Raw genomic sequence first — 15,952 nt, forward strand, 5'->3', positions numbered from 1 at the left:
CCGTTACATTGACCACAAGTTCGGGCCAAATATTGTGGGTTAATCTGTTAATAATTAAAAGTTGTGAAGCCAGCCAGTGTGCCCAGCCATCCATCAGCCACCCCAATAATCAATTAGCCAACCTAACAACAGACCAAAATGTCATCCAATTAGCCAGCCAATCGGCCACCTAATAAACAATCCACTCAATGACCAACCTAATCAGCCACCCAGTCTGTCACCAAATTAGCAATCCATTCAGCCAGCCAATCGGAATCCCAAAAATCCATCAATTTTGCCTGCCAATAAGCCACCTAATCAGGGGTGGTTTCTTCATTAGGGCGATTGGGCGACGCACCACCAATGTCATTGAACCACAGAGTTACGCGAGACGTTACTGTGCCTCTGGATATAGTCCAATCAGCGTCATGTCACGTTCTGTGGAGTACCGCCTCTTTTTGGGCGATTTCACTCTGGCTGAGAATCGCCCAGAGTGTTCCCATAGACTTACATTCAAAGATATTTTTTTTCGAACGGCGGGCGCTCCAATGCATTCTCTATGGCTTCCGGGAGGGCTCGCACTAACGTGCTTACGTCATCATACGTAAGCACGTTTCAGTCAACAACATTATTTGTCGCCACCTAGTGGAATCTTTAATAAAAGAAACTGAGTGGATTGTAATAATAGTGAGTATAGAAACAAACAAGATGTATTGTAAGAGTCACTTTATTTTTCATTAATATTAAAGAAGTGAAGTTGCCTTTACATGCTTAAGCTGTTAATTTATCCATTGCATCGGTGGACCTTATCCTTATCAATCATCCAGACATTTGCCCCCCCCTGAGAGATTTTGCAGGAGCCGCCACTGCACCTAATTATCCATCCACCCAATAAACAAGTCAACAAATCAGCCATCCCAATCAACTACTGCTATCGAGCCAACAACAATAGTTTATCAAAAAGAGAAGAGGGCCTTTGCGATATAACAGCAATAAACAAATCCTAACTCATAACAGTGATTCTAACAGTGAGCTTACGCGACGAGAATGATAACAGTGACGTATGGCGTTGTGTCTGCTGTAGAACATTGGGTATTCTCTCTGCCTTGTGCATGAGAACAAATATTGTGAGTATTTACAATCTTCCGATGAGAAGGCGAAATCTCAACCGGCGATACAATCCCAGTATATAACGAAAGTTGGGCCCCATGGTTTCAACCACGCGCCCAAACGTTGCACGCTTACTGGGAGTCTGCCGCACAAGCACAGTGACGGTAACGATACGACCGTAATACTATGAATGAGAATAACTAACTATAGTAGTCATTCTTTATAATAATGATCGTGCCTGAACACCGACGAACATGCGATGTGAAACACTGTAAACACATTCCTGCGGAGGGAGCTGGTAGGAACGTTGGGTTGCTCGGTCAATGGCCAGGGTCAACGGCGGTGTGGTGTATTCCGCAAATATGGCCGACTGTGAGGGCGGGCACAAGCCGGCGTGAGTAGGTTAAACGTTGAGTTTTATAAGGGCACCACGGGGTGACCAGCCACTCCCCACCCAGCCCCATCCCTCCCACACCCCACCCAGCCCCACCCAGCCCCTCCCCACCCAGCCCCACCCTCCCAACTCAGCCCTTCCCCACCCTCCCCTCCCCACCCAGGCCCTCCCCACAGTCCCCACCCAGCCCCTCCCCACCCTCCCCTCCCCACCCAACCCCTCCCCACCCTCCCCAGCCAGCCCCTCCCCACCCTCCCCTCTCCGTCCAGCCCCTCCCCACCCTCCCCACCCAGCCCCTCCCCACCCTCCCCACCCTCCTCACCCAGCCCCTCCCCTCTCCACCCAGCCCTACCCCTCCCATTTTTGGATGCACGACGGACGGACGGACACAATAATCCTCTGTGGGCTGGTGGAACCAGGTGGTTCCTACCAATATTTAAAAAAATTAAAGTGGGAAAGGCAGGGGAGAGAGACAGTTTTGGCGTGTCCCCCGTGCAGACCTTTGTGACGTCATATTTTAGGGGGGGTCTGACTTTTTGTGACGCCGTGTGACGAGGGGGGGGGGTCAAAAATCGTGCAACATCGCGTGACGTCATTTATGGACGGCCCCTAAAGCACGATTGCATCCACGTTTTTGTCGTTTAAATGTCATTCAACACGAGCTTTTTTGCCCGTCCAAGGACGGGTGTATATTGCAAATATTCAATAGAATAATTGTTCAGCTCGTGATTATTAACGAGGGGGGTGTTACCCCACAGTGGAGTGACGTCACCCGCTAATGGTTATTGGGGAGGGGTGCGGCATCTGGAGTGACGTCACCCCCTCATGGTTATTGGGGAGGGGTGCGGCATGTGGAGTGACGTCACCCCCTCATGGTTATTGGTGAGGGGTGCGGCATGTGGAGTGCACGACCTTCTTGTGCGTTAGCGTAAATTTCCACGCGGGCATGAATGTGGGCTCTTTTGCAGTGACGTCACTGTGCTGCGTAGATTTATTTTTTACCGTCACTTTCAATAAAGAAACGTCATATTTGAAGCGACGTTGCGTTCAAGTTCAAGTTCATGTATTAGGTATAGCCCTGTGAGCCATTCGGCTCTTGAATCGGGTGCAACCGCAGCAAACAAAAAACAAAAACATGAACAAAAAACACCTTAAAGTGAATATTGGACTAAGTGCAAACAGAAAATCCAAGAAAAGACAGCAAAATAGTGCGGAACAAACACCGTACACATAATAAATTATTTAATTCACCCACTCATGAATATTAATGAGGGGGTGGGCCTCATGTGGAGTGACGTCACGCGCGGGACGGACAGACATTTCTGGGTGATTATACACTAGTAGGCAATTTCCCAAAGAGATTACTTTAAGTGTACGAATCGAAATAATGAACGTCGACGCATGTTTCTCAACAAAAAAAACGCATCCACCACTGCGCTTGGGTGCGGCCTTGTGGAGGCCAGAAAAAAATTGTTTAATGACGGCAATAACGTGTCATATTTGGCTTTGCACAATACAGCGTGGCCAATAAAACATAATTCGACGTGTGTCACCGCAATGCCACAATAAACCGGAGTTTATTGTTTCAAGCAAAAACAAAGACAAAGATCTCCCTATAGCCTGTAGGGGCAGGTGCTGTTAGCAATAACCTATGAAGGCTGGTACAGCACGGCACACGAGGGGGTGGGAAACCAGCAACCACGCCCGACCGCCTTTGTCTCCCCAGTGGCAATGTTTTTACACACCCCCAACCAGGTACTCATTTCATGCTGAGTCGACCTAGCGGATGCCCAGGACCGGTTCAGATAATCGTCACTGGTGTTGGCCGTGAGCTGGAATCGAACTCGGGTCAGCGGGTTCGTAGCACAGCGCGCTAACCGCTACACTACGGCTCCCACCTATAACACAAACTCACACACACGGAGATGCATGCCTCTAGCAGTGGATAGTTCGTGACAATTTGTGCACGAATTGGAAAGTCGCGTTTCAGTTCAAGCCTGTAGATGGACACGTGGTGGATGCGTTATAATGCACGTGGCATCTTCTTGCTTGACGCATTATAATGTGCATGACATCATATTGCTTAATACTTTACAATGTACATGGCATTGCACGTGTAAAATAAGTATAACCCGTAAAAACAACGTTTTTCACTATAAATCCTTTATATGCGTGGCAGCGAACTTAATATAAAGGATTTAAAAATATATTCGCCTGTGGAGGACGCGGGGATCGATCCCGCGACCTTTGGCATGGGAAGCGAGGGATCTACCAACTGCGCTACTCCGCCACGGCCTGTGGAGGGGTTACGCTCTTGGCTCTTACACTCTGACGTTCAGCCAAAGCCATGAATTAGTTCTATTAGAATATATGTAAAATAAATTTTTTTTGCCTAAAAAGTGTAAATTTTTGGGAATTTTTTTTTCACGAACAATAATTGTCTGGCACAACGAGTCTGTGTGGAAAATGTCAGCTCGATTGGATCACGGGAAGTGGGTTAAAAAACGACCGAAAGATTTGCACGGTCCTAAGCAAGCAAGCAAGCACGCGAACTTAATATAAAGGATTTAAAAAAGTGTGAATGAAACACAGAGCCTAGTTTCGAGGGCCTCTCCCAATCCACATACAAGGTGTGTTTCTTCTTGGTGCTTGGAATGCATTGCACAGTGATGGATTATGTAATGTAGTTATGCCCGTTAAAGCCAGAGTGCGAACATGATGTGCATCTTAACACGTAGGCTTTCGCGACCAATATTATTCATAATCAACGTTTTAGGGTTTAGATCGCGTTATTTATAAATGTGTCGTAATTACTAGCGAAACGTCGTACTCAAATTGCAAATGTTGTGGTTTCACGCTTCAACACACCGGTGGGCTAAAGCAGTGAACTATTTGTCTTTTGTCAACGTGACACTTTTTTACTGATTGGCCGTGTCGGGTGGTGGAGGGTTACGACACATTTATAAATAACGCGATCTAAACCCAAAAACGTTGATTATGAATGATGTGCATCGTTACCAGTTGCGTGTTGGAAACCATTGCAGTTTCGCTCGTCGTGTCGTTCGTTTAGCTTCAGAATTCGCACACCGCCGTGAAAATGGGACTAACTGCAATAGTCAAAACGTGAATAACAGTTGGGAGTGTTTGGTATTGGGGCGTGGGGGTGACGGTAAGCCAGAAGGAATTGAATAAACAAAGTGCACACCCGCTTGCCCCCCACCAAAGAAAAGCTAAAAGAGCCCCAGGCTCCCTTCTCAAACCCAACATGGCCCTGATGACAGCAAATCTAAGGGGTGGAAATTGAGAAAGTGATGATTGTATCGAGCCGAAATTATGGCTGCTGATGCGGCCTTGGCAGTGGTGCACAGGCACAATGAACATATTCGTCTTTAACACAACGGCTTTAAATCATACTATATATAAAGGGCGATATTTCTAGCAATGGCCCTTCATGTCATATAGGCCACAGAGATTATACATATAAATCTGGCCTCTCTAGAAGGGCTAATAGCCCTGAAATGTCACCTATTACATTTTTTTGGTCTTTTAAGGCTCACTGTGTTGTTGCCAAACGTGTTCCTGAAGAAGACGCAGTCCCGTTGAGTGCATTAAATATGCGCCAAATGCAAAATTGCATCGCATGCCATAATCTAAATACATGGTGCTTCAAAAAAATGTCAAGACTTCTGAGAATTGTCTTCAACAATACCACACAATAAATGTGCCTCCGGGCTCTGGAGACCACCTGGAGAAGATTCCAGGCACGTGTTGACAATGATGGCGAATAAGTGGATACTCTTTGGATTTTTGAAGCTATTAACATTACATGTGTCATCACGTTACAGTGTATTATCCGTTCCTTTTCCATTCAAAACGATAGTCCCGTATAAGTGTTTTTAATAAAATGTAAGCACCCTGTATATAAACAGCTCCGGGCCCCAAAGAAAACTTAATCCAGCAAGCGGCGGCATTTGTTCATCGCAATGAATTGGCAGGACATGGGGCAAGATTGGAGCCTCGATTGAGGCAGAGTAACCTCGAGAATGGACTATGGGACGGCACCATCGGTTGGTTGACCTTTGAGGAGCACGCGTGAAAAGAAATGCACGCGGTTAACCAATATTAATGGTTACAATAAAAGCCCTTTGCGCCCGTGGCGTCATGGCACCGGAGTTATATCGGGAGTATTGTTATGCACGGGAGCGATTCGCGGGGAGGATGACTCACGCTCATAAACGTAACGCCGGATTCTAAGTTTGACGCAACACGTGACATTAGACACGTGCACCCAGAGCCATCGGCCTTTGCGCGCATCGTGCAAAGCAAAACCATCAGCAGTTCCCGAAGCACTGCATTGCCGCTCCTCTTGTCTGTGTAGCCCGTCAGAATCAATTTGAGCGCATGTGACCGACCGACTGACGGTCAGCAGAAAGTGATGCAGCACATGCGCGCACGGTCACCGGTGCTGATGAGTCCTAATGAGGACTAAACCGAGCCACGGTTGCCACATCGCTGCATCACTTCTGCTGCTGTTGCTGCTGCTATCAGTGAAACTTGCCGAACATTATTTTGATTGTGACCTTGTGGGATTTTTTTTTTGTTATCGGCTTAATATGTATTTTTTTACATCAGGGAATGGTGGATACCTCAGGGCGGTTATTGAAGGCAGACCGAGACGACAATTATTCGACTAAAAATGCGGATGAGAGCAGGTTGGATTGCTTTTGGAGATGGGGGGGGGAAACCTTTTCACAATGAAAGCAACCATCCTAATGCGTCTAAACAAAACGTTTAGAATCGATGCGTAGTACCTGCTCTGGCGTACGGTTCAAAAAGGACAGTCGCCTACAAAGAAGATGGGACAAAAGCTGAAGAGTGCACAAAGAAGGCATGCAGAGAGTTGAGCGCGTCTGGAATTCAACTATAAACTAACGTATATTTTTTTCGCACGGAAAGATTGGAAGAAAAAGGAGCACGTGGATCGACAGGACGAACGCGAGTTCGAGACGTCCTATTGACTGGCGAAGACAAGCCACGTGCTTTGTGGAATTGTATTTAAAGCGGCCTTAGAATCTGCAGAAGTGTATAGTATAGTGGGACTTTTTTTTTAAAGCCACTCTAAGCGATTAGGCCCAATGTTGCACAACGCGTAACACGTTTTTTTTTAACTGCAATGTGCGGTGATAAGTGCAAATAAAAATGTGTATTTTTCCAAGAACAGCCATTGTAAAAGTATGTTTCTATCTACGTGACTTTACCCATAGAATAAATAGAGGATAATAATAATAATGTCAAGTTATACGTTTTACGAGCAGAATTATTTTTTATATCATTGAAAAACAATTCCGGGAAATTGGCCTTTGTGTAATTGTTGCCCAATACTTCAATAAACTTTGATTTAATATATATTTTTCATTATTTTGCATTACGTAACAAATGGTAAAATCACGTAGATAGATTCAAAGAAAAGAACAAAAAACACTACAATCACAAAAGCTTTCAGTCAAAATGATTTTATTTTTTATTTCAAACTATCATCGTCGTCGGTATCGCAGTCTCGGGAGGACCACAGATGACACGTGCCTTGAGAGGAGGTTATGGTCTTAGCGCAGCGTCTGCTGTGGCAGTGAACTCCAATTCGTGAGAGGCAGACGTGGTCGCAGTTGTCACATTTTTGTAGGCCCACTCCAGATGTTGTCGATGTTGTGGTGGTGTCAAGTTTTCTAGTTCAAGTTTCATGTATTAGGTATAGCCCTGTGAGCCATTCGGCTCTTGAATCGGGTGCAACCGCAACAAACAAAAAAAAACATGAACAAGAAAACATCTTAAAGTGACTATGTGTCACGATGTTCCTTCCTCTTCACTCTCTTTGCTTCTCATTGGTGAGCCACAGTTCTTTCGTTTATCAGCAGCCTGCTGGGAAATGCCCGCTGCCAATGAAGACGTTCCTGGGCAGCATCTTCCGAGGCGTCCGTGTGGATGGCGACGGACTTGAGGTCTTGCTTGCACACGTCTTTGTAGCGTAGATATCCACGTCGACTTATAGCGCAGTGATGGACGACACCCGCTGGTGGTAGTGGCTACGCACGTGGTCCTGTAGACAAAGCGGTGTGGGGGCAGCAGCGAGGTGTGCTGGATCACGCACATGTTAGGAGTAAGAGCTGTACTCTGGCTCGCCAGGAGACTTTGACTTTTAAACAACTTTTATTGCCGCCAGCAGCAAAAGCACTGGAGGCGATTTCAATATGAAATACACAAAGTACCAGCAAACAAAAGAAAAATAAACGCTACAAATCGACGCGCTGTGGCGCTAAAAGCACCGCGCACAATACAAAATAAAAGTCACGTGGTGGTGGTGGTCATCGCGCACGCCACGGTGACGAGCGAGCGCTTCAGAAGGTGAACACCACGAGGGTGCCGTCCACGCTGGTGCAGAGAGGGGCTTGTCCGGCTCCCCAGCGTTCGAAGAAGACGTGCACATCACCGACATGTGTGTGGTATGCGTGCTCCAGCCGGAGCCGTGCCTTAAGCAGGCCCCTGAACACTAGAAGCACAGAGCAGCCGTCAGTGTCACCCTCAAGCATGAGAAGGCGGTACGGTAAACGTGGACTCCGCCCGTACCGTCTCATGGAACCTCTTTTTAGCCAGTATCAAAGCGTGAAACATAGGAATAGGTTTCCCCTTTCTGGCACGACGACATGTGTTAAGATGTTCGAACACCAAATAGATCGCTTCTGCAAGGAATCAAGTCTGCATTAACCACACGTACTCGTTGTGAGCATGCAAACAAGTACGCTCTGATAATTAATATCTGGTATTGTCTTTGAAACTGATTGGCCCACACCAGAGACGACCTTCCTTATGACCCAGTCTCACCAGTGTCAAATCAGAGAACCCCAAAAGGCGAACAGTTCAAAGACAATGCACTATCAGACCATTTATAGCTCGGGGTGAGCAGCGAAATCCACCCGTTCCGTCTCGCTATGGGATCGAGTGTTGCCCCCTTGCACGTGCGGGGTTGCCTCCTGGCGCTCCAGTTTCCTCCCGCATTCATTGGCCAGTAACAGCTTTCGTGTATAGAGGAGCGCAGAGTTTGCGTGGGTGCGTTGGCGCCGTTTTCACCGCCTGGCTGCTGCTGGTGATGCCCTCCTGCCACCCTGTGGCTCGTCCAGGTGCCTCTCGACTCACTGTGGTGCAGCACGTGACAAGTTGACATTTCTCTTCTTGGTTCTTTCGGTAAAGTCACGTAGAAGGGAAATAATAAAATAATAAAAATAAAACATAATAAAATAATTCTCACGACGTTTTGGCCACAACGCAAGCAGCCGTCCTCAGGTGAAGAACAGGTCTGTCGGGAAGACAGCGTCTGAATGTTTTATTATTATTTTATTATGAATCCCTGCAGTCACGAAAGCTTTAAATCGAAAGTTGACATTTATTCCATTATTTATTCCTACTAGGCTATAAAGCCCGTATTCGCCAGGAAAACGTTTTCAATAAATATAATAATTAACCTGATATTATTTTTGTTACAATTTTTAATCTACGATCGGACAACTCCTCCAGAAATGTTTACTTTTCTGCAAAATGTGTTGACTTGATTCAACGTCGTATATTTAAAGATGTACCCCATCGTAAATCGCTCAAGGTAATACAGATTCCGTTATTTTTTTAATTAGAAAGAACACAAAGTTATGAACTTAATACTCTATGAGGGGCAGTTCTATCTTATACCGTCTTCGAATTGCTCAGATTTTAACATTTATTTTTTAGTTCAAAACCGCTTGAATCTGAAATATCTCAAAAACAATACAAAATAGAACAATGGCTCTCACTTTAATTTTATTTGCCGTTTAACGCTCTATCAATCTTATATTTTGAACGGTTTCTGAATAACACCCACAAATAAGTTTACGAGGCACTAAAAATTGAGCTTTGGGGGCCTTAACATTTTTTTAAAATCTCCGATTTTCAGACGTTTCCTATTGTTTGTGTCCTAAAAGCGACCTACGTCCCAAATTTCAGCTTTCTACCTTGTCGGGAATTACCCGCGAGGTTTTTTCAGACATACAGATTCAGGTATTTATTTACATAGATGCCACTTTGTGGGAAGCCACTACTGGTCCTTGTCATCGGAATGTCCACACCTGGCATAGCAACCTGTGCCTGGCCGTACGATCTCGGCTCACGTGGTAAAACAGGTGTATTGAATCAAGCAATGTCCGGACCGGTTTCAACCATCAGTGTCTCATCAGCAGTCAGGCTTGTTTCAAACTATCCTGGTTAACGGCCAGATATTATATGCGAGGATCCGCTTAGTTAGATATGGGATAAATACGAAATAAAATTCCATAATCCGAGACTTAATATCTAGACCGAATTTTAGTGATTTTTGTTTTTATCATCTGAAAATTGGCAGCGCAATTTAAATACTGCCTTGCATATTGGTCCATACGCTATCACAAGTGAATGGGATTTCACCCGCCAGGTTTTGTAAAGGTAACTAAAGGCAGGTGAGCACCTCAGAGGCCAATGGCTCTCCCAATCGGTTTGTGTGGGACTCTGAGTAATAATCTGTTGATGACTATAAACTATGTTTTATTTTACAGGTAAGGCCCACTGAGCTATATCGCTGTTTTTCAGAAGTGACCTGTCCACAAATGATAGCTCAACGATGTGGCTTATCACGTGGACATCTATAGCAGCTAAATGCTCTTAAACGAGTGATGTTGATTCTACATGTGGAAGAAAAACCGGAGGATCCGAAGAAAAATCCAGGCAAAGGATCGAACCCACGACCTCCTGTATACCAAGCGAGGTAGTAGCTAACATCCCCGAGCCACCGTGGCGGGTGATCCATCAGGAGGCATCCACAAACACTGAGAAAACACGCGAGCGGCTATAACGCGGCGACTTCGTTCAGTTGCCAACCACAAAACTCGACGAAAATGACGACCAAGAATATTTCACGCGGACCCAAGCGTGACCCAGTTGAACGTTTGTTTTAAGAATGATTTACGCACCACAGTGAGCACGTGGAACAATCACAACACCCCACCCCCTCCCATACTCGATGGTCTGAATTCATGAGGCCAAATCTCAGCACTAGGAGCATCTGAGCTATAAGGTCGGAGACAAGGAGGAAGAATGCAACACGTTTGCATGGGGTTCATTCCTAAACTTTACAACAATATTAAATACATACTCTCTGGCTCTTTCGGTAAAGTCACGTCGGTGAAAATTTTAAATAAAAATAAGAATAAAATTTTTTTTGAGATAAATGAAAATAAATTAAATCAGAACGGCAATGACCTGCCCCCCACCACCGCCACTCCGCCAAAGAAGATCCCCCCCGCCTGCTCTGTCCGGTTTTCCTGATGTCGTCGATGCCCCTGGTAACACCGTCCAGAATGTCAGGCTGCTGCGATGTGTGATGTGAGGGAGGATGTGGAATAAATCATTTTATTTTGACAAAAAAATATATTTTTCAAATAATGGTTTGCGAAAGTCCACGCGAGCTCGTGGGCCCCCCGCCACCACCCCAGCCGTGGGGAATCTGGGCCCAATGTGGCAGCACGGCCACCAACAACAGGAGGTCCGCTGCGTGTGTCTCATGCCCGCAGGCTGTGGCATCCGATCGAGAGGGTGGCAGGGGTTTGTCAAGGTCTGGTGATATCATCGCCATGATCACCTCTAGGAGGCGGCGGGGGGGGGGGTCTCTTTGATTTTGACCAAAAGTGTCCCGTAAGAACTGCTCCACCCTCCTCCTCCTCCCCCCGTCTGTTGCTTTGACACCTCGTGCCATAAAATAAATAAGGGGACCGGCTCTTCTGTTTGGCGTTGTTGTTGTTGTCTCTTGCGTGGTCGAAACGGCAACTTCGTACGGACGGAAACTCAGGCGGCGTCCGCGCGCGGGGATAAACACTAAGCAATATTTCGCCGCCCTTATTATTTTTTTGGTAATATATGTCTTTAAAAAAATGTGTCCGAAAACGAAGCAAAAAAAACACATGCATGTTCTACAAAGCCTATCCGCGCGTCGGTTGTTTTTTTGTTCTTGTGGAAAATAATGAATCCTTACGGATCAAAGTAGACGTGATTGTGAAAGGGAGAAATGGGCTGCAAGACTCCATTAAAAAGAGACTCTCGCTTTGGAGGCGAGGGAAGAAAGGGCAGGAGTGGTGGGGTGGGGGGGCGAACTGAAATAAAAAAGCATCGCCTTTATTTTATTTTGTTGGCGAGCGGGGGTTAGGGGGGGATCCTTTATTTCGACATTGAATGCGGCTTTGTAAGAGCGTTCGACAAGGCGATGCTTAATTATGGTTTATCCTTTGAAGTGTGTGTGTGTGGGGGGGGGGGGTCTGCCTGTTTTTTAAGCGTACGTGTTGTGTGGGCCGTGGATGGATATAGTGGGGTTTGTTAATTGCGTTGCCTTTGAAAGTGGGCGATATGTATGGAGTCGTGGGGTGGACGTGATGGTGGATAAGGGGGGGGGTGATGTTGGGTAGGGGGTGGTGGTCGATGTTGTATTAAATCGGGCTGGTTAGGATGGTCGTGTGGAGACATCGGTGGAATCCTACATCTGTATTTTCCTCCCCATCGCATACCTGTCAACCCCTTATCAGTGCCCTCACCTTATTACAGACACATTCGGACCCTATTGGTCACCCCGTGCCGCTAATAAATCTCAAGGTTCATCCTACAAAGTCACATTACAGGGCAGAAAGACGAACAAAACGACAAAATTAATGCGTGCCCGTATTGAAACGGCTGTACGCCGTTTGGACCTCGCAACTCAATTTCCCTGTTCAAGAATACGGGGTAGAGGGTTGACACGGGGTATGCCATCGCCACGAACATCGCAAAGCTGAGATGTACGTGTATGTTGAACTTTTTTCGCACCGTACGTAGCCGTACCTTGCTCATCGGGGTTGTGGGGGAGATCGTGATCTGTGAATTCATATCTTAACACCCGTCATCATCATCATCACCAACGCCTCCACCACCATCACCAGCGCCATCGATGTTACACCGATCAATTCTAAATGCATACCGTACAATAATAAACATCACCACCAATCAGCAACGTCTCACTGAAACATTTAGGTTTTTTTTTTAATCGCTCATGCTCACCAAGCTAATGTTTCAAACGTCGTCTTACACATCGGCGAAGAAGAACACTGAGACTAAGAACGGAGTGGCAGCCAAAGAATGGAACGCGCCTGATCGCTCCAAATCCCCACCGTGATGGAGATGGAGCGATGATTTCAGTTTGTGTGCAGATGCTGGATGGGTTATTGTTCCATCGCATGAATGGCGAGAGGTCGCGGCAGACTAGGAAGGCACCTATCCTCGCAATGGATTGACCACGACAGGATTACGACGACGATGACGAATTACACCTCACTCACTCTACGATCAAAATCAAGAGCTGTCCCGTCCACTCACGCGTCTCCCATCGCATCTACAAAAAACACACACACAACCATTTATTGCAATAAACGCCGCTAATTTCCACCTCGTTTGGCCGGGAAGCCAGCCAAAAAGCCTGCAGACTCTGAGACACAATTGTCACCAGGGGCCGTTTTGTGTCCACACACGCGCGCACACGCACGCAGTGACGGCGCGAGGCATAGGAAGCGAACCAAGGCAAATGTGTAGGGCCCCCAAGTGGTCCAAGGGGCTCCCGATTCCACGAGCAGAGTCTTAGCGATGATGCGTGAAATGTCAGCTTTGATTCAGATCAAAATAAACATAAAAGGCTAATTGACGCAACAAAGTTAATCACGGTGGTGTCGTCTCTCGTATATCGTGGCTGTCTCTCCCCCCCCCCTCTCGTCTCATCTCTGCATCTCTGGTCTCGCAAACGGCTCACGAGGAGTTTGTCATTTGAAATGAAGGGAGCAAGCCATCACCGCCGCACACAAAGACAACGATCCCCCGTGTAGCCGTTAATAGGATGGGGGGGAGGCAAGTGCAGTTAGCGAGCACTTATGAACGCCGGCACGACCCGGCCGCCTTTGTCTCCCCAGTAGCAATGTTTTACACACCGAACCAGTTAAGGCTGAGTCGACCTCGGGGTTACCCAGGAACGGTTCAGATAATCGTCATTGGTGTTGGCCGTGAGCCGGAATCGAACTCGGGTCGCCAGGGTTCCTAGCGCACCACCGCTCCGAGGAGAGACAATCACACACACAAAGACACACACAGACAACCACACACACACACAAACAACCACCACACACACACACTCGTATGAGCGGCACAGCTTCCAATCCCGCACACGGGCACTCTCGTTGTCGCTCTGCGAGATTTGGGTGTTTCGGAGCAGTGGGCCTTTGCGGCAGCTTCGGGGAGCATCCGACCATCGATGTGCCGGTTTCCAGAGCAGCAATAACAACAAGCCCACGAAGTTTGTCAAACATTCACTGCCTCCCACCACATTCTTCGACCGCCGTGATTCACCAGCCGGGTAGAGGTTGCCCCCTGCTGGACAAAGCTGAGCATTCGTCTCCCCCCGGGGCAACATTTGCGTGATGTCCACCCAACCCACCCACCTTCCACCCACCCATTTCCACTCCCCCACACACAAGGGCCCACACGACTTGTCAAGTCACGTTTCACCGTGTTCTCTAGATCACACGACAGCGTGGGAAAGTAAGACGCACCCCAACGTTTTGTGTTGGGTTAATGTTGATAAGAAGATAACATAAAAAAAACTATGTTTTGTTGGAATGTAGGAACGCGTCGCCGGAGAGCTGAAAACGAGAGCGTTAAAATGTAAGTTAAGGGAAATAGCACGGTTGGCTACGTACGGTTACGAAATAAGTTCAATATACATATACATAAAGTGGACGCTGGGAAATAAATGCGTCTTATGATCGGGAGAATACGGCACTGCTGTGTAGAGCCGTCGTCGAGTGTTGAACCGATACTGAACTGCCGATCTTACAGGCTAATGATTGAGTTATGTACTACAGGGACTTCTCTATTTACGAGCATTCGACTTACGAACTTTCAGAAATACGAACAAACCTGTCCACATGTCCAGTTGCCTATTCGGACCGAGTGTCGTAAGTTCAATGGTGACGGTGGTATCTATATCTGCAGAACATTAAGAACCAGTGGCATCTACATCTACAGGAGATTATACATCTTTTTAAGCAATTCCCCCGTGTTTAGTGCACATGCCGTACAACATGTTTGGAATCGACGAGAGTAAAGCTGGACTTACGAACAAATCGACTTACGAATAGAACTCTGGAACCTAACTCGTTCGTAAGTAGAGGCGTCCCTGTACTACGCATTATTTTGCGTCGAATTTGGAACCCCCATATTGTTCAGAGATGGTTGTTGCTTGTAAGACCGGCGGCAGATGATCAACATTGATGTAAGGAAGCCCGACTCTGCTGATGAGACGCGATGTGTCGAGATTGGTCCAGAGCTTTGTTTGTCTTGAATCAATGCTGCTGATATCACACACTCCCAGAAGGCTGTGCGGCCGATGGGTAGAGTAGAGAAATACTTGCATTTTTTTAAATGGGATAATTGTTACTAGTTTCTTCACAGTCCCCACAAGAACGATAAAGATGATTTTGAGTGAACCATTGTATGGTGACGGGTTTAACGACTCAATTTTACCTTTGCCTATAAGATCGGTTGTGAGAACCCACTTGAAAAAAAAATGTGACGGATTGTACGTCTGATAATTGTTTTTTTACCCTTCTATCTGGCAACAAAAAACTGACACCTTTTTACAGGGAGTCATGTTTGCATAGACCGCAATACCTGCAGTCGTAATATAAACAAAAGACATAACTCTGATAATGTGCACTGTCCTTGAAGTTGATTGATCCACACCCGAGACAGCTTTCCTTAGAGCCTAGTCTCACATGGGTTGGACCAGATGATGCACATTATCAGAGTTATGTCTTTTGTTTGTATTATGACTGCATGTATTGCGGTCTATGAAAACATGACTCCTTGTAAAAAGGTGTCAGTTTTTTGTTGCCAGATAGAAGGGTAAAAAACTAATTATCATACTTTTTACTGGCAAATGAGGTTCCCATAGATTGTACGTCTGTTTGTTTATGTGTGTGCCTTATTTAACGCATCTTCTCTGCTGGTGTGATGCCAAATCATCATCTTAGTTAATGCTGCGGGCAGACGAGGTGAGTTGCATGAGTGAAGTTAGACCCGTATAATTAATGCTATTAACCACCCACTCCCCACTCCATCACCATCGCGAGCCCACCCCCCCCGGCGCTTTGTTGAAACCCGCAGCAGCAGCAGCGATCAGTGATGGGTGCCGGGGTGCACAATAGCACTAATTAGTGGGGGGTGGCGGAGGGGAGGGTGGCGTTCACCGCAGGTGTGGGACAATGCCCACTGATTATAATGCGTGTCCGCTTCAATCACGGCACGCTCTCCGCGTCCGCCTTTGTTTCCGCGGGCGATTTGTGGTTTAAT

The sequence above is a fragment of the Lethenteron reissneri genome, chromosome 2 (assembly GCF_015708825.2).
Source record: "Lethenteron reissneri isolate LAM-NWPU_2019-01 chromosome 2, ASM1570882v1, whole genome shotgun sequence".
Classification (NCBI taxonomy): Eukaryota; Metazoa; Chordata; class Hyperoartia; order Petromyzontiformes; family Petromyzontidae; genus Lethenteron; species Lethenteron reissneri.